Source organism: Crinia signifera, chromosome 5, assembly GCF_055691185.1.
Source record: "Crinia signifera chromosome 5, ASM5569118v1, whole genome shotgun sequence".
NCBI lineage: Eukaryota > Metazoa > Chordata > Amphibia > Anura > Myobatrachidae > Crinia > Crinia signifera.
In genome coordinates this window covers 311,692,966-311,711,876 of record NC_139221.1, presented here as the reverse complement: position 1 = coordinate 311,711,876, position 18,911 = coordinate 311,692,966, and the positions used below count along the sequence as shown (strand labels likewise).

The 18,911-nt window shown below is 45.3% G+C and overlaps 1 long non-coding RNA gene across 2 annotated transcripts; it reads left to right on the top strand.

Moving 5' to 3' along the window:
- The first annotated feature begins 9,374 nt into the window (after positions 1-9,374).
- Positions 9,375-18,862, top strand: LOC146079764 (uncharacterized). Of its 2 annotated transcripts, none has more exons than XR_014474737.1 (4): positions 9,375-9,495; positions 9,721-9,900; positions 14,603-14,657; positions 18,663-18,862. It is a non-coding gene; the product is annotated as an uncharacterized LOC146079764 (long non-coding RNA). The 2 variants fall into 2 exon arrangements; XR_014474738.1 differs by lacking the exon at positions 9,375-9,495 and adding an exon at positions 9,503-9,640.
- The last annotated feature ends 49 nt before the right edge of the window (positions 18,863-18,911 follow it).

The following is an 18,911-nucleotide window of genomic DNA, read 5'->3' as shown; positions in this document are numbered from 1 at the left end:
GCCAGGCTGGAGAGGCAGTGTCCTGGGCGGTGAATGCCGCAAGCAGAGAGCCAGGCAGGGGAAGCAGTGGGCGCACTGGTCCGGGCGGTGAAGGGGATCAGAGACCGGGTAGCGTAGGGGAAGCCGGGCACATAGAAATGAATGGACAGCCAGTAATTGGCTGAGAGCTCTCTCACTGATAGAGCTCTCAGCCAATCACTGACTCTTCATTCATTTCTATATCTGCCAGCTGCTGCCCGGCTTCCCCTAAGCTACCCGGTCTCTGGTCTGCTCGCGGCGTTCACCGCCCGGACCAGTGCGCCCACTGCCTCCCCTGCCCGGCTCTCTGCTTGCGTCATTCACAGCCCAGGACAGTGCGCCCACTGCCTCTCCAGCCTGGCTCCCTGCTTGCAGCCCCCTTGCCCCGCTCGGCTCCCGGATCCCTCCGCCTGCAGCTCCCCGGGGACTGCATGTGATAAATCGCATGACGCTTCGGGTTGGCGTTGATAGTGGGGGTGGCGTGGAGGTGCATTTAACATTGTTAGCACCCATCAGGGTGCTTATACAATTAAAAATCGCATTGCATCGTTTGCAGCTATATGGCATACAATGCGATAAGATGCATAAGATGCCATGAGATCAAAATCGTGGGCGCCGTGCTAGGAAACAAGTACCATAATTTATTCATAGCCAACATATCCAGCATTAGAAATGAACTTAAGTATGTCTGCCCCGACGTTTCGGTCCCAAATCATGGACCTTTATGAAGGAGCTTAGCCATCAGAAGTTAGTTGCAATCAGTGACATAAGAGAAGCCCAGCGGTGGTCAGGATCAGCAAGCCTGGCTTGACTCACTTGAGCATCTTGACAAAGGGGCTAACGCACCATAGGGATTATTCTGGTTCTTGCGGCTGGGCCGTATGCGTACGTTCCGGGTTTTTTTTTCGATCTTGCGCATGCGTACCATCCGCAATGCGCAGGCGCAACGACTCCACAACGCCCTGGGACGGGTCTTTCCGTGCGAAAAAACCTGTCCGCAAGAGTACGGTCATTGTGGGCGGCATAGGGGCGTGTTGAGGGGAGCGGCCGAAATAATGAGGGAAACTGGGCGTAAACATGGGCGTACACGGGGGTGTGCACAAAAAATGTACGGTGCTACTACCGCTCGATCGGCGAAAGCACCGTGCATTTTTGGACACAAAACAGGCGGCCGCCACCGCCACCTCAGACCACCCCTACAGATACCGCATGACAGCGTACGCCTGGGTCTGCTAATTAACGCTGATTACTACTCAAACACATACACCTGAATGTAATTAAGTCAAAACCATTATTTCACTACCTACAAGCTACACACAGCACTCAAACACATTGGATGCATATCTTTCTACACTTCTCTACATTTAAAGGTTTGTTAAATTTAAGGTAAGAATCATTTTAAGACCTGCTTATATATGCTAAGGTAGGTATTTGTTAAACATTTATACACATTCACTACGTGTTTTCATATACTTTACACAGTAGCACACTCAATCTACAGAAGTCGACATGTGTCAACGTGTTCACTGTAATACAAACATATGTTTTGTATTTATGATACAAATACATAAACCACATCTAACAGCTACAAAGGATGTTTCAGCAATGTTTTCAGCCCATGGCCACTATTTTGCACACAATCTTTGTATTGTACCCAAAATACAGAACTGTACCACTTTCTGATCTGCTATGAATTGGATTTTACTACACTCTGGATGTAAAATGTCACCAATCACATTACAGGTTGAGTATCCCTTATCCGAAATGCTCGGGACCACGAGCATTCCGGATAATGGAATATTCCGGTTTTTGGAATAATTTTTTTTTTTGTCATACTTACCTGCCCCTGGTGGGTCCCCGATGAACCACGGCGTCCATGGAGTCCTCCGGTGTCCACAGCAGGCCACCAGCACCATCTCCGGCGTCTCCAGCGGTCCCAGGAGTGCTTTGCGCAAGTTCCCAGGCGCGCCGGTGACGTCACTGGCGCGCGCGCACACTCGCGCAAAGCACTCCTGGGACCGCTGGAGACGCCGGAGAGGATGCTGAAGGCCTGCCGTGGACGCCGGAGGACTTGGTAAGTATTAAAAGAGGGTTAGGGAGGGGAAAAAAAAAATAAAAAAATTTGAATTATTCCAAAAAACCACGGTTTTTGGAATAATTTGGATAGGGGATGCCCGGATACGGGATACCCGACCTGTATTGCAATCACATCTCTCTGATGCAGCCCACACACGCGCCGATGCCGGCGGTGCGATGCTGTACGATGGGGTGCGCGCTCCCGTAGCACCTCATCGTACAGTACAAAAAGTATGTGCTGCACATACTTTTTGTACTAGCTTTTTCTAGCACAGCATCGCATCGCATGCACATCGTATGCACAAGGCATACGATGCGATGCTGTGTGTGCTAGTTAAGCCCACAACGCACGCTGGAATCGGTGCGTGTGTGGGCTGCATAACAAAGGATTCCTACATGCTTATGACACTGAGAAATCATTTTTATGAAAATGTGTAAACATGTTTGTTCACAAGCAATTTCATCATGTTTGGTCGACTCACACATCTTTAACATACCTGTACCAAGACATTACTGTTTTTTTAGGGAGGACACATATGCATTCCTACACAAATGTACCTTTTGATCCCTGTTTGCCTACCTCACCCACTCCATGACGAGCTCATTGTTCTGGACCTGCTTTTACCTACTAATGTAGGAGCTACCTCACCTGCACAGAAACTGCTTTCTCACCTATTAAGTTGCTCTGCACATGTGCTGACACAAACTAATTAGCTGGGAAAAGTTGGATATGAACATGTGAATGGCCATGGAGAGGGTTACACATGGGAAACTTCTACAACACTTCAATAAATGCACATAAATTCCCGGGTCAGTTAGTACACATAAATGTATTATTTGTTTGACACAAGAAATTACACATACAACAATTGTGTTTTCATTCTGAAAATAAATTTATTTGCTGTTCAGCATCACAGCTTAGTTCACAATTTAAAATCATAAATACAAATAAAATATAAAATATTGGCAAAAATAACAATCAGCAACAACAAGAGGTTGCATATCTCCAAACATGTGTTACCCTGCAAATGCAATGGTGAAAGAAATGTGGACACCAGAATACGAACTGCAACAACCAGGGATAATACTAAGCATGATACACACCACCAAAAATTAATCCTGCATTTCTAGAGCTCAAAATAAGCACTTTACTGCCCATGGCACGAAAATGGATAGATGGCCAACTCAGGAAGTGGATGTCCAGTGCAATTTAAAAATTTCGGGTCCAAAAACAGAGGAAGTGACCCAGGTGTCATTATTTTGGCCCTTTTTTCCCCTTTTTGGATGGGGCCTTGGGGACAGGGGCCTTTGGCACTGAAGGCTTGCGCCCTCTTGCCCTAGTGGACACAGGAGGGTCAGCAGAGGTGGAAGGTTGGGGAGCAGCTTGGGGTGGCCCAGCAGATGGGGGATTGTCCCTTAGGGACCTGGCAGTGGTGAGCAGCTTCGTCAGAATGTCATTCTGGCGGCTGAGTTGTTAGGCAATGCTTTGCATGCCAGCCGCCAGAATGTCATTCTGGCGGTTGAAGGCCTCAAACTGCTGCCTGTTAGTCTCCTTCCAATCCCCCATGAAATCCACAAACTGCTGCTGACGGCCTGCAGCCTCCACCCCTTGCTGCTGGATCCTGGCCAGCATCTCGATCCACCTGCCATCATATGTGGCCTGTGGCTGGGGGTGGCGTGTTGGTGGAGGCTGGACCACTTGCTCCACCTGTGGCTCTGAAGAGGAAGATGCTGCCGGTTCATCCTGTGTTTCTGCTTCTTCTAGGATAATAATTGAAAACAATGTCACCATCACATACACAAAAAAACTATCTTACCAAATACAATGCATTACTGTGACTTACCATCAAAAGCAGCAGCAAAGACCTCCACCGGGAGTTCACTATCCATATTGGATACCCCCCTGACCTCGGCCACATCAATCACATCCAATGCCTCCTCCTCCAGGGGGGTATATTCCAAATTCTCTGGCATAGGCCCCCTCCCAGTGGACATGCTGTGGTTGTACCGGTCAGTCATCTTCCTCTTCAGTACAGTTTTGAAGTCTGATCACCTACAACATCAAAAATTAAAATATCAACATGACATATGTGCACCACTGTGCTATTGAACATCATGACTACGTTACATTTCCTAGTGTGGGGGATCTTATGTTTTTTATGCATATGTTTCCCACACACACATTAATGTCTCCATTATGATGCATTTATGTGTCTCATCTCATTCATTAGGCCACTAAATGCACATACATATGCAGAAATGACATCATCCATGGCCAAATTATGCACCACCACCTGCTGTGAAACTACACATCCCACCATAGCTTGACAGTGTTGATAATATGGAGTTATTTAACTATGGGAAGACATGCTGGGATGTGTAGTTTCACACCAGCTACATGTGCACAGTTTTGACATCCTTGTTTCAGTAGCATCATCTGAAACTTGTTACTACAACTCTTTTACAACTACGCACTTTCTGTTGTCACATCACATACTTCACATGAGCAGAACTGTGCCCATAACCTCACATCACACCAATGGTGCATGTTTCATATATAAATGTAGGTTATTAGACATGGTTGTGTTCACATGTGACATTGAAGTGTAGCAATATCTACAAACACACCTTTCTATTATTATCACAACATACATGTAACATATGTACACACATATGACATTATCAGGGGGAGAAACACACTTGCCTTTTCTTCACTGAAAACACATCTCTTTCCACTCTTGACACCTGGTTCACTTCCTCTGTTATCTTCTCCCAAAGGTTTCTCCTTGCACTGGCACCCGGCTTCCTGGTAGGCAATTCTATCCATTCTCGTGCCCTGGGAACTAAAATTCTCAATTCTGGCTCTAGAAATGCAGGGTTCCTTTTTTTGGTGGTGGTATCCTGCTCAGTACTCGGCCTAGATGGTGCAGCTCGTTTTCTGGTGGCCCCAGTTCTCTCACCATGCACCTGCTGGGTCTCACATGTTTGGAGAGATGCAACCTGTTGTTGTGGCTGGTTGCTTGGCCCTTGTGGAGCTGGTGGCGTTGTTAGTGAGGGGCCCCCTTGGTCTTGGGTCCTCCTTCTCCGCTCCTGCTTCCTCTGCGTCAAAATTTCAAGCATGGATTCTGCTTGTGCTCTTTGTAGGGCGTCCTCAGCTGCGGAATCATCTGAGCCAAACATTACCATATAAATATCCAGTCAGATGCTGCCCATAATTGCTGCAAACATTGCAGCAATTATGGGCAGCATCTGACTGGATATTTATATGGTAATTTCCCGCCTTGAACAAGGGGGCGTATATTTTTGTTTGCAATGTAGTAGCTAATTTTCGCCTATATTTCCAGCCGATATTTCCCGCCGATAATGCCCGCCAATAATCTTTGCCGATAATTACCGCGTAAATTACGCAGTTCTCAACGCACCTGAGCATTCACCTGTACATGCACATACACAGGTTGTTGACCATTGTGTGCTACATGGTGAAATGTGTGCACATGTTATTCCAATGATGAGTGTTTTCAGGTGGTCTCTGTTGGGAATACATGTATGCTTTTTTAAACGAGATGCAGTTAAAATCCCGGCGGTCGGGATCCCGGCGTTCAGAATCCCGACGCCGGAATCCCGTCTGCCGAAATCCCGACACTTTCTCCCTCCGTGGGTGTCCACGACACCCCTGGAGGGAGAATAAATTAGGATACATTGAGGATACATTTGTCATACACCAACATGTTGTATGTGCCTTGTTATCAGCGTATGTATTAGTAGATGGTTGCGTGTATAATTTTTCGCACACTGTATATACAGTACGTCTCTCTCTACATTGAAAGCATAATGTATGTTATGGTGTGCATATCAGAACGCTCCGCAAAAGTTTTTATTCGCATACATATTGTTAATGTAAGATGGATTAATAAAGTTAATACAAAAACTAGATTTTAGACCAATCAGCAACCACCAAAAGTTATACAGTATTTGTACCTGCAATTAATAACTGCGCCATTGCCAATATGTCTTCTACCAGGGCTAACCCCTTTTCTAATGAAGAGCTGGTGGCCTTGGTGGAAGTAATGGACCGGCGTCTGGGGGCCAGGGGCCCATATGTCAACAACAGGGAGAAGAGGCGGGTGTATAATGGTGCCCGCTGCGTAATCTACCGCCGGACCGGCGTCCGCAGAAGCCTGGGGCAGGTGGAGCGGCGCTGGTCTAACCTGCGGCGGAGGCAGCCACACCTGCTATGCAGCATACGGCGCCATATTGCCCAATGTAAGTATATAATTTACAAATATTTATGCGTTTTGTAGCAATGAGTACTGTATTTTTAAAACATGTACATGAGTATGTGGGGGTGTATATGGGGTGTATAGGGGGTGTATAGGGGGGTATATGGGGTGTATAGGGGGTGTATAGGGGGTGTATAATGGGGGTATATGGGGTGTATAGGGGGTGTATATGGGGGGTATAGGGAGTGTATAGGGGGTGTATATGGGGGGTATATGGGGGGTATATGTAGTCCCTCTGTTTTTGGGTGTAGCATATCAATTATTTAGCATGATAAATGTATTAAACATAACTGAAATGATCATTTGTAATGTTATGAGCATGACTAATGTGAATTTTTCTTTCACCCATTTTTATGAAACCCAACCTTCGATTTCTATGCCATCAACATGAACATTTCAGCACGCACCAGGGCATGCATGGAAGCCCAGGAGGAGGCAGCCCGGGAGGAGGCAGCCCGGGAGGAGGAAGAGGAGGAGGAGGAAGGCCAGGAGGAGGAAGGCCGGGAGGAGGAAGAGGAGGAGGAGGAGGAGGAGGAAACATTGGGGCCTGCTGGAGCCCACCCCATATCTACCTCCCCTTCCACCAGCCACTCCCCTACCCCCACCCCCACCCCTACCCCCACCCCCTCCCCACCCCATTTCCAACCCTCCTACACCTCCCCACCACCCACCCCCAACCCTCTCCAATCCCCACTCCAACCCACTACCTCTATCCCAACTCCAATCCCATCCCCCTTGCTCCTGACCCCCCCAACCACCAGACACCCAAACAGCGGCGAGCAGGATGGCTCAACTAGCTGTAAGTAAATAATGTGCCTAATGTTTACCTACACATTTCTACACATAAACAATCACAACAACCACATATGTGTATCCAACATCAACATTAGTTGCAACATATCACTGCAGGCCGACCATGAGGTGTGGCCTGTCCTTCTCCAGGAACAAGGGCCCCCTTGGTGGATTTTTTGAGTGTGGCCATGCCTCACCCCTTGAATAATTGACATAACAGTACATACAATGACATATCCTACAGTAGTGTTGTTGAAGTTATGTGGGACCAGGTGTTGTGTAACTACACTTCCCAGCATGATGTGCAATATTAATTTATAGATTGGTTTGTTGATAGTGTGTGAGGCCATGTGGATGCATGCTTTTCTAACTTAGGTGTAGGCCTATAATTTGTACAGCAATGGGCAACATTTTACTAAGTAAGGAGTGGTTAAGCAACAACAATGTCATTACCCTTAAATAGCACAGGTTAATTGTGAATTTAGAGGTGAGTCCCCCAGCACAAACCTCCCAATTGGGATACAGCATACATTCATCCAAGAAGGAGGAATTTATTTAATGTTATGTAATATGTACAGTATGTGTGTGTAAACATATTAGGATTTAGTACCGTGTTTACAGCATACCCTTCTTCAATGTAGTAGAAAAATGTATGTGGCCTTCACACTTAACTCACAACGTCTTATTATGTTAAAATTCAACAAACATTTGTGTATATTATATATGAAATATAATGTCTTTTTTCCCTTCACTACAGACACTGAAGAGCACCAGGATGAGGCTTAGCAGATTCTGCGGGAAATCTTCCTCACCCTTTTTTATTTAAATTTACTTTTTGTGCGCCTGGAGGCCCTCCTTTAATTTTTTTTCCCCCTAAATTAAATGTTTTGTGATAATAAAAGTTTTTGTACATTTAGAAGTTGCCTGTGTTTTTAATCATACATATGTGAGAGGGTTTGTAAGGGCAGGTACATACAGATGTGTAATGTCAGTTATATTTTTAATTTGAGGTGAGGGGTAACGATTGATGTGTGAATGTGTGTGTTTTTTAGTTAAAGAACACATAGTGAAAATGCATGAATGTTTAATGTTGTTAGATTAAAACATCACACATAACATCAGGGTAGGTATACATGTTAAAAAATCGTATCAAACTAAATATTGACATAATTTAGTACATACACAGAAACACCACCATGACTTTATTTAAAAGTAAAAGCAATGTGGGGTCACATAGATAGTGATTAAAATGCAACATTAGAACATAATAAATATACATGTAAGGAGTGTTAAAATGTATTTTTATTAGGCTGTTCATGAAGGTAGACAATTGAGGTAACAGAAAACAATAATTGATTAACAAATAGAATAATTATTGTAATTGTCTTAATCATAGTTGAAAGGCTAGATTATGAGGGCCATATATGTGAAGGGTATGCCAGCGTGCACGGACGTACGCTCACTCTCACGAGCGGTGACATACGCTGAGTTTTCCATTGAAAACAATAGAGACCCGTCCGTGCACGGTGGCGTACGCTCAGATAGCCGCAAGAAGTCGGTGGGAAGACGGACGAGAGACATCGTAAACGGTGGCGTACGCTCTGTTGTACGCCAGTTGTTGGAGTCTAAGCGGTGATCCGTCCGTGTACGTTGGCGTACGCTTAAGTGTACGCCACTCCCCGCCCGTACGCGGCTGTTTTCTGTGTGGACTTTCGCTCAACGGCCGCGTACCGGAAACGTACGCTGATACGGAACGTACGTACGTTTAGCCGCACCAACCAGAATAACCTCCCCTGAAACGTTGGTTGTCTTTTCAACAAAATACATGTTTTGAGAGTTTCCTCAGAGTGCCGCTTTTTACTTTGCACCTACCAATTTGTTCCAAGAGGGCACCAGGGCACAGTGACAGCAAGGGAGAATGCCAGACTCTACTATATATATATATATATATATATATATATATATATATATATATATATATATATATATAAATTATCTTCATCTGTTACATTTACTAGTCACAAAAATTTACTTACAGCCAAGCAGCCAGATCGCAGATCCTGCTGGTGTTTTCTGCTGATGCTAGAGCTGCCACATGCCCGTAGAACGCACAGCCAGCATCAGCCTTGCCACTCACTCTCTCCCCTCCCTCCATCAGTGTCCTGACTAGCTCAGCCTCCCTGAGCTCCTCACTCCCTATGTGAATCCCCATCCCGTGGCAGGAGCTGGCTGCTGCAGCTGCCTGCAGACACAGACTCACAAATTGATGAGATTATCTCCGCAGCGGTGGCCTGACTGCTGGCTGTGCTACACGTCTTGTGACAACTTTGTGAGTACACACTCTGGCTGTCGCGCACGCAGCCGCTACACACGGCTGACCCCGCTAACCCCCCTCCTTCCAACACGGCCAAATTAAAAAAATTATGTTTCCGGACCCGGGCTGGGTAAAATGTGCCCCCCCTCTTGGCGGTCATGTACGTATGTGTATGCATAATTGTGGATGCTCTGTTTATGTGTTACTGATCCTGCTGACTGACACTTCTTATCTTCTCAGAGACAGTAAAAGCCCATCTAGTGCTGCAGCCTTTGAGGTTCTTTTTAGAAAAAAGGAGTCATGAAAATCATTGTAGTTCTCGCTGTCCTAATGCTGGTGTCTGCTCAGCTGTGTCTGGTGTCTGCTGCAGAAATGGGACATAGCAGTGACAATGAGCTTTCTTCTAGGAGCCTTGTCAAGGTAAGAACCTCAGATTCACAATACATATAATCAGGGGCGTAACTACAAGTTTGTGGGCCCCATAGCAAAATTTTGATAGGGGCCCCCGTGCTGTTAGAGATTGGGGGTGGGGTGGGGGGGGCTGGTGTCAGAGGCACACAAGAGCCAGGAGAGCTGTCACTTGCAGGGGGGGATCTTAGGTACACACACAAGAAAGCCGGGGGGCTGCTACCTGCAAGGGGGGGGGGGGGGGGTGTCGCAGGAACACACAAGAAAGCTTGATGAAGGGGGGGGGGGGAAGCTGTCATTTGCTTGGGGGAGGGGAGGTTGCAGGCACACACAGCAAGACAGCCGGGGGGAAGTCACCTGCAGGGGGGCTTACAGGCACATACAAGAAAGCTGGAGGAGTAAGGGTACACACGAGTGCCGGGAGGGGGGGGGTGAGGGCAAAACAAGTGGTGTGCAGGAAGGGTGTGGGTGTGTGTGTAAGTTATAGAAGTAGCATTCCCTGTCCAGACTGCCCCCTAACCAGTTACCTGAATTCTGTGGGCTCTTTTTCGGGTGTAACTGTCAGCGGCCATCCCCCCCTGCTGCACTGCCAGTGTACGGTACTGGGAGATGTTTTCTTTCCTTCTGCTGATGTCCCTGCAGCGTGTAAAATTGCTCCTCATGTGAAGGAGCTGCCGGGCGCCCACTGGTATCTCAGCGAGCGCCCGGCAAATGGACAAAGGCACCTGCCTGCAGCGCCCTCTAGTCTGACAGTGTATGCAGCCTGCCCTAACAGGACCCCACCTCCCACCTCCTCCAGGAAGGGAGGAAGTGGAACTCAAACTGCCGAACTCCTATTCAGCGTAGCACCGTGCCGATCCGCAGTCCGCACTACATATTTTTAAAAAAAAGGCAACAACATTCAAAAGGGTGCAGGAGATAGACTGCTGGGTCCATGGGCCCCCCAAGCCCCCGGGCCCCATAGCAGTTGCATCCCCTGCACCCTCTATAGTTACGCCACTGCATATAATCATCATCAAGTTTAAAATTGAAAATGTTTTCACTCCAAAACTGGTGCCACTGCTATTGTTGCTGCTTAAGGCGATACCCAGTGGGCTGCCACAGTAATATAGTAATACAGTAATATAGTCCTTAAATTGCCCTTTACCACTTGTCCACATGTCCGTGGTAAAGTGGACAGTGGGTCTAACTGAATTATTTTATATTCCAACATTTTTATGTTGAGTTAAGATTCAGTTATTAAAAAACTTTACAAAAACAGTAAAGTCACAAATAGATTGAAGTAGTCTACAAACATTTTTGAACTGAGGTAAAGTACACACGTCTCAGGAACAGATTGATTTCACTAAATTTCAAAATAATTATATATATACAGAATTACCAGTGACTGTAGAAGAGTAAGTAAAAGTCAACACGAATTACTGAAATGACAGTGAAAAAGTATCTTAAGCATGAAGATTATCTCGGGGAAGGGGGGGTAAGAGGGGAGGCAGGGTTCTGGTATAGTGAACCAGAGCGGTCAGAGACTAATTGGAGACACATTGATTTTTGGGAGATATATTACATGAGACTAGGAAGTGGGGTATTATGGTGAGAATACCACGGAAGCCAGATAGAATGGAATTGTTTTACTATGTTCTGGAGGTTAGTGATATACTCCATTTTTTCCCACAAACCATATACAGATGGAGCGCCTCTCACTCATCACCAGTCCTTGCCAGATCCCCTCTGCTGGCTAGAGCTGGTAGAGAGGCGCTCCATCTGACACACGAGCATCTCACACGCACGCGCGTCCTCGTCACTTGGCATTGGGTGGCGGAATCCCTGCCCGTCTCCGCTTCAGGGAGACCGGCAGAGTTAGGGGGGGATTGCAGGAGGCGGCGGGGAGCAACCGTGAGGCGGCAGAGAGCTCTGTCAGAATGGGGCACGCAAGTGTCTCGTGTTTGCGCTCCCTTCCGCAGAATGGCCGGGGCTGGCCCCGGCTGAATGAGAGATGCTACATCTGTACTGTAAAATTCTCTGCAACTTAGGGCTGTGGGGATCTTCCTGTTATGGGCAATTTGATATTAAGCTGAGCATGAAATGTGAAGAAGGAGTTTGTTGGATTCCTTCAGCAAGTGATCTAAGGGGGCACACAAGAGGAGGTTATCTGGTGTAGGGGGTGTAGGGAGAGATATGATTTGTTGTGTGAGCGAACACACCATGAGCCACCATATGTGGTAGAATGTACCTCTCTGTCCACAGTTTCTCCAGCACAGATTGGAGGAGCCGTGATCCATACGGTGTAGGTGGTCAGGGACTAGATGCCATCTGTTGATGTCATATCATAGGAGTTTTTTCATATGGTTATGCTTATGGAACATTTCAATATTGCCGATCGAATTACATCCCATCCCTCATCATTAAAATGTTGTTCCAGGTCACGTTCCCATGCTTGTACATGGGGTTCAAGGTCTGGAGATGTCTGCGTCAAAATCAAATTACAGTATACAGTAGAGAAATGGCGCCTGTGTCAGTGGATCTGTACATGCAGGAACTCTCCATTGCAAAGGGGGTCTGGGGTAGAATGGGAGTAAAGAAGAGGAGAAGGTATTGATAGTGTAGGGAGTTGGGTATAACATATTTTTCCTGTAACTCAGTGAATGATTTTGGTGCCAATTTGTCTGATATATGGTGGAGGCCAGTTATGCCCTAGGGTATCCAGGGGGATGCCGTCGAGGGGGAGAGACCAGGAGGAAAAGCTGTATTACTCCATAAAGGAGTGAGTGGAGACGGAATTGTAGACAGTTTCAGTTTTTTGTTAAGGATCTCCAAGAATCAAAGAGTTAATACAAAGTGGGTGAAGGATAAGAAATGTGTGGGTAATGTCTACGAGGGAGCCAGGGTAGGTGTGAGATCGAGGGTATACCGTCTAGGTCAGTTTCTAAGTCTAACCAATGCCTAGTGTTTCTTGGGAATGCCATGCTATCAGCTGGCTCAGTCTTGCGGCATGTAAGTAGCACCCAATTAACGCAGGTGGAACACCTTTATTTAGAGCAAACACACAAGGCAGCAGTGCTCAATTAACATGGGTGAATCTCCTTTATTTGGAACGAACACAAGGCAGCATACCTTTATACAGTAGCACACGGGAGAACTCCTTAATTTGTATGGAGTGCGAATACAGAGCACAGCCGAATTAAGACGGGTGGAACCCCTTTGTTCAGAGAAAAAACACACATGGCATCAGTGCCCAATAAATTTGGGCAGAACTCCATCATTTGTACACAGAGCACACAGGGCAGCCCCAATTAACACGGGAAGAACCCTTTCATTTGGAGAAAACACACAGGGAAGCAGCGCCCAATTAACCCAATTAACCCCATACCTCCCTACACCACACAAGACTATACCCCATGCCACCCTCCATTCAGACAGGTACATCTGTCTTGCTCCCTTTCTAATGCTGGAATGAAGATGGCACCGAGCAGCAGGGACTCATATAAAGTCCGGATCCCACAAGAATCCGACAGCGCGATGATGAAATTTTACCTCCTTCCGTGATCGGAATCTGGTTGGAAAGCCTGAGCCGGACTTGGATCCCGGCTTGAATCGTGAAGTTTGTAGAGGTTCTTGAACTTCACAATCCAAGCCAGGATCTGATTGAAGATCCAAACCTGCTCATCCCTAATATTAATAGTGTTTAATTTAAAGTTACTAAAACAACATTACAATAACGATACAACAACAACATTACAACAATGATACAATATTGTTTTACATCCAGAGTGATCCTACTTGTCTCTGCAAAGGGAAATATCAAAGACATCTTCACAACAGTAACACAATATTCAAGTTCTGCTTTCACTTTTTACCATTTCTCACTGATCAGAGAACAAATTCTGCTGGTGAAATGCGTGACATTGGCAGCTGAATGGGAAAAGGTGCAAGATTTCATTTAATTTGGAAAATGTCACTTAGCTGTACTCAGTGGCATATTAGGACTTGTTCCAAATGCCAGATTTATTGCTTTAGTCAAATTATCTTGTTACTATTTGTAATGTTTACCCTGACAAGGTGCGCTCTGTATGTATTATCACATATATGTAGTAGTAAGTGATGTGATCTGTTTGATGCATTTAATGTAAGTAATGTGGGACAGTAACTGTATATAAATTTCAAGGCAATTATCTGTAATTGTATACAGGGTTACACTCTAACATATATATTGACTATACACATCATATCTCTCAGTAGGAAACACTAAGAAGCCCATTTAGCCAGAGCAAACCGAGAGACTATTCATCAATTAGTATATTAACTATTTATGTGGCTACTGCTACTAGTGATACTATAATTGGTGCCTTCCAGTTGCGATTCACCCCCCCCCCCCCTTCCCCTTCAGGTAGCCCTAGCTGGCTTCTATGGGCTGTAGCCAGTGCACACGCATATTACCATTGCTGCTAATACTGCACATTAGCCAGTCCTATCACCTGTCAGCTACATTGTGTAGATGCCGGCACCTGGTCAGTGGTGGGGACAAGCAGCTGCCTTTACCTAAGTAGAAGCCACCACTACTTCCATATGTGTTTGAGTTTCAATTATGTCACTATCTCAGAAAACAATATATTCTGCTAGTTTCATCTGTTCAGTAGAAGACATTCCAACCAAGCAAAATGCTTGTATCTGTCTGTATCTGTCTGATGTAATAATCATATTTGTCTCTTTTGTACAGAGAGTTTTTATGACCGCATGTTTGTTACAAGGGAATTGCCAAAAGCGGAACATTGGTAAGTCTTTGCAGTGGTGGGATTTATTGTCTCATTTTTTAACAAGCATAATAATAATGTACAGGTACACCAACGAAAATTCGGCACCCTTGGTTCCGACACTATGATGGTTAGTCTGGTTAGCCAGATTATTGGTGGCATCGGCTTCGCAGCACAACCCCCCACCTTACGTGTCCCCATTGCAGTGCAGCTTTTTCACCCACTGACCTTTGCCCGTCGCTGATCTCTACCTGTTTAGCTAGGTTCCCTTTACTATCTCTCCTGTACCAGGCAGCAGTGAATGTGTATGGTAATGGCACAAGATGGGATTATTTACGGTTACAAAATAACTATAAATTCAGTGTTTTTTTTACAAATAAATTAAAGTCAAATTAAACAGCCAAACCGTAATTAATAAATGAAATTGTTATATGTTAAATATTTAATTAGGATTTTGAACCTAATGAAATCGTTAATTAATCGTGTGAATGCAGCCTATCAAATCACTTGCACTGATTTCCAGTGAATGGATAGACTGGATTATCAGTGATGTCACTAGTTTCTAGTGAATATGTACATACACTCATGCATGGGGGGGTTTCTAGTACCTAGAACCCCCCTGCCTGCCTATTCAATGGCCCAGCTGTCATACTAAACTGCCACCAACAGACTGGCTTTGTGGCTGCTGGCAGCTGCCTCCTGTCAGAGACACAGGCTGCTGCTGGGGTGGCTGCAGGTAGGGGGAGCTGGCATGCAGCTCCTCCCAGGCCATGCTCCATGTGGCAGTGACATACTTGACTACTGTCCCGGAATGGACGGGAGACTCATGAAAATTGGGTCCCCCACCCGGCCATTGTGAAGGTGGGCGTCTCCTACATGTTCCCCAAAGCTGCCAAACCACCTGGAGCTGCTGAAACAAATTCCATAATTCACGAGTCTGCGGAGAGGGACTAAAATGATGCGAATCCCATCACTGCATAATTTTAGCCCCAGCCCCTTCCCACGGACCCACGATTTGCTGAGTTTGTGTGGATTGGGGGTGGGGCTTTGTGACATCAGCCTTGTCCCCCAGGGGCTGGCCAAGTGCTAGAGGTGTACTGGACACGTCAACCAAAATGATGAAAATGGGGGTCACTGCTCTAGGCTATGCCCCATCTACTCAATGCCACTCCCATCCACTCCTTAGTTCCACCCCCTTTTCAGGCCACCCACACATGTCAGGTACCCATTTGAAAATTACTAAAGTAGTTTAGAGGTATGCATGTATGTGAGTATATATATATATATATATATATATATATATATGCGTCCATCGTGACCATCAGGTTCTGGTCACTATATTGGACTTTCGATAATTTGTCTATAAAATCTGTTGTGTCCTTGAGGTAACTTGCAGTCTTCTGAACCAGTGGCTGGAGAAAGCTATCTAGATAGATCGCTATATTAGAAAACAGCGACCCCCTAGCCAAAATGATAGGGCGGCCTGGGGGGTCTACTAATCGTTTATGAATTTTAGGTGTTAAATATAGAATTGGGCAAATAGGATGCTCAATCATTAAGAACTGGCTTGTATCTTGATCAATCCACTGGTTCAGAAGACCTTCAGACAGCAGTAATTTAGTTTTCTTTTGAAAAACAGCTGTGGGGTCACCATCAAGTAATCTGTAAGTATGGGCGTCATTGAGTTGACGCAATGCTTCTTTATGATATGCCGCGGTATCCATGACCACCTCAGCTCCCCCCTGATCAGCTGGTCTAATGGTTAATAGATTGTTATTTTGAAGATCTTTTAAGGCAATTTTTTCTGCTTGGATTAGGTTGTGCCTAGCTGTGGGGGGGCGAGCTGTAAGGCCAGGGATATCGAGTTCCAGCAGTCTGTTAAACGTTCTAATACTGGCATTTGTTAATTGAGGATCGTATGTACTTTTACGTTTAAATTTAACAGAGGATGTAGTATTAGTTGTATTGAATTCCTTTGCTAATTGAAGTTTGCGATTCATCTTATATTTATCTACAGTCCACTGAAAATTATCAAAAGGTACAGTTGGTATGGATGATAAACCTTTGCTCAAGAGGCTTATTTCAGCTTGAGTCAATTGTGTTTGAGACAAATTAATTACTGTGTCTTGTTGGACCTGTGTGTTAACGTTGAATGCAGTACCTGAGTCCTTATAATGCACCTCACCGTACCACCTTTTGTATTACCACTGTATTTGTCCTGACGACGGGGGAGACCCCGAAATGTCGACGACCTGACTGAATAAACCAGTCCACCTTTCACCCTGACGAGAGTCCCTGAGTGCCCATTCTTTCGCCTTTATCTACAAGGGGCTGCAAGGTCCCTATAGCTGGCACCGGGGCATGCTACTTCCTCTGGCTTTACCCAAGCCCTGCAGTGCCGGTTCTCACTTCTGTGTATATATATATATATATATATATATCGATCGTCTGAGGTGCGGCACTCGGAATAAAGAGCATAGAGGTGGGATATAGCATGCTATATCCCGCCTCTATGGTCTTTATTCCGAGTGCCGCATCATTGACTGTGAGGGCACCGGGACATATAGTTACATCATTAGGAGTGCCAGACCACCAGTGGAGATATATATATATATATATATATATATATATATATTTTATAGACAGACAGAGATCCGTGGCACTCACTCGGACTTGCAAAAGACGACTGAGGACACAGTAGGTACAGCCGACATTTTGGATTTCAATCTGTTTTTAAGGCAAGAACAACAGCAATGAATATAGGGGCAGTACGGATGGTGTAATGGTTAGCATTACTGCCTCACAGCACTGGGGTTTGATTCCCACCATGGCTCTAACTGTGCGGCGTTTGTATATTCTCCCCGTACTTGCGTGGGTTTCCTCCGGGTACTCCGGTTTCCTCCCACATTCCAAAAATATACTGGTAGGCTAATTGGCGCCCAAAAAATTAACCCTAGAATGTCTGTGTGCGTGTATATGTGGTAGGGAGTATAGATTGTAAGGTCCTCTGGGGCAGGGACTGATGTGACTGTTCAAATATTCTTTGTAAAACGCTGCGGAATATGTGTGCGCTATATAAGACATTGTTAATAATAAAATAATAATAATATAGCACTTAGCTAAATTCTCTGTGTAGGGAAAACAATCAGATCGTTTAAGAAGCGTTTAAGAAGCGGATCGCTCTTCATCGGTCCGCCATCAGAGCTGCACTTAATAATAAACCTAATGCCCAACCAGTTGCTAAGCATTTTGCTTCTACAAATCATAGCTTGGCCAGTCCAGGCGGGGATTTTACACATTTTCATACTCAGTAAAGCCCCTCCGTCAAGGCGTGGCTGCAGAGGGAATCTCCAGCTTTTGCTGGTGATACGCTATAGAAGCCTATTGGCTTCTCCCCGCAGCGCTGTGTGAGGGATCTGTCATGGATACCTCCCAGCATGCCCTGCAGCTGGTGCCATCACTCGGCACATGTGTAGAGGGAATCCCAGGTCTCAGTACCAGATTTCCAGGGACGGTGACACATCCCACCCTCCTTGCGATACTGAAATGCAGATTGTGATAAATATGTCCCCAAGGCTTAGTACATTGGTCCATAAGTACCAACCAATCAGCCAATCAGTACCGAGCTGTGGTTTTTCAAACCCAGTCTGTGACATGACAGTTAGGAGCTGACTGGTTGGTACTTTGTATAAGATCGACTAAGCCTTGGAGAGAGACAAAGTGGAATGAGGTACAATACCAGCCAATCAGCTTGTAACTGCCATACTACAGGCTGTGTTTGAAATCGAACAGGGGCTGATTGTTTTGGTATTTTATCTTACTCTCGAAGGCTTAGTAAATCTCCACCTTTACTTCTCTCCACTTTATCTCTCCCTGAGCTTTGATACATCTTACCAAAATGTAGTACATGGTTCTGATGCTCTCTGTTTGTGGCTTTTTCACATTTGGTTGATCAAAAGACTGAAGTGTTGATATCTGCTTATAGTGCTTGTGTCTGACTACAAATCTATTCTCTTTTCTTCATAGAATCTTCTGAAGAGGATGGGGCGGAATAGATGAGTAAAGAAGATGCAAAGAGAACCCCCGACTGTTACCTTGGACAAACCTTACTCACTACAACAGAAGATGAAGTATAATATATTATATCCAGTATACAACTAATAGTTTGAATTAATTTCTTTAAATTGATTGTATTAGCCACCATGACCTATCTGGTTCAATTATAACTGAATAAAAAGCTTTAAGCAAAGCTGTCTGTGTATCAATTAAAGTATT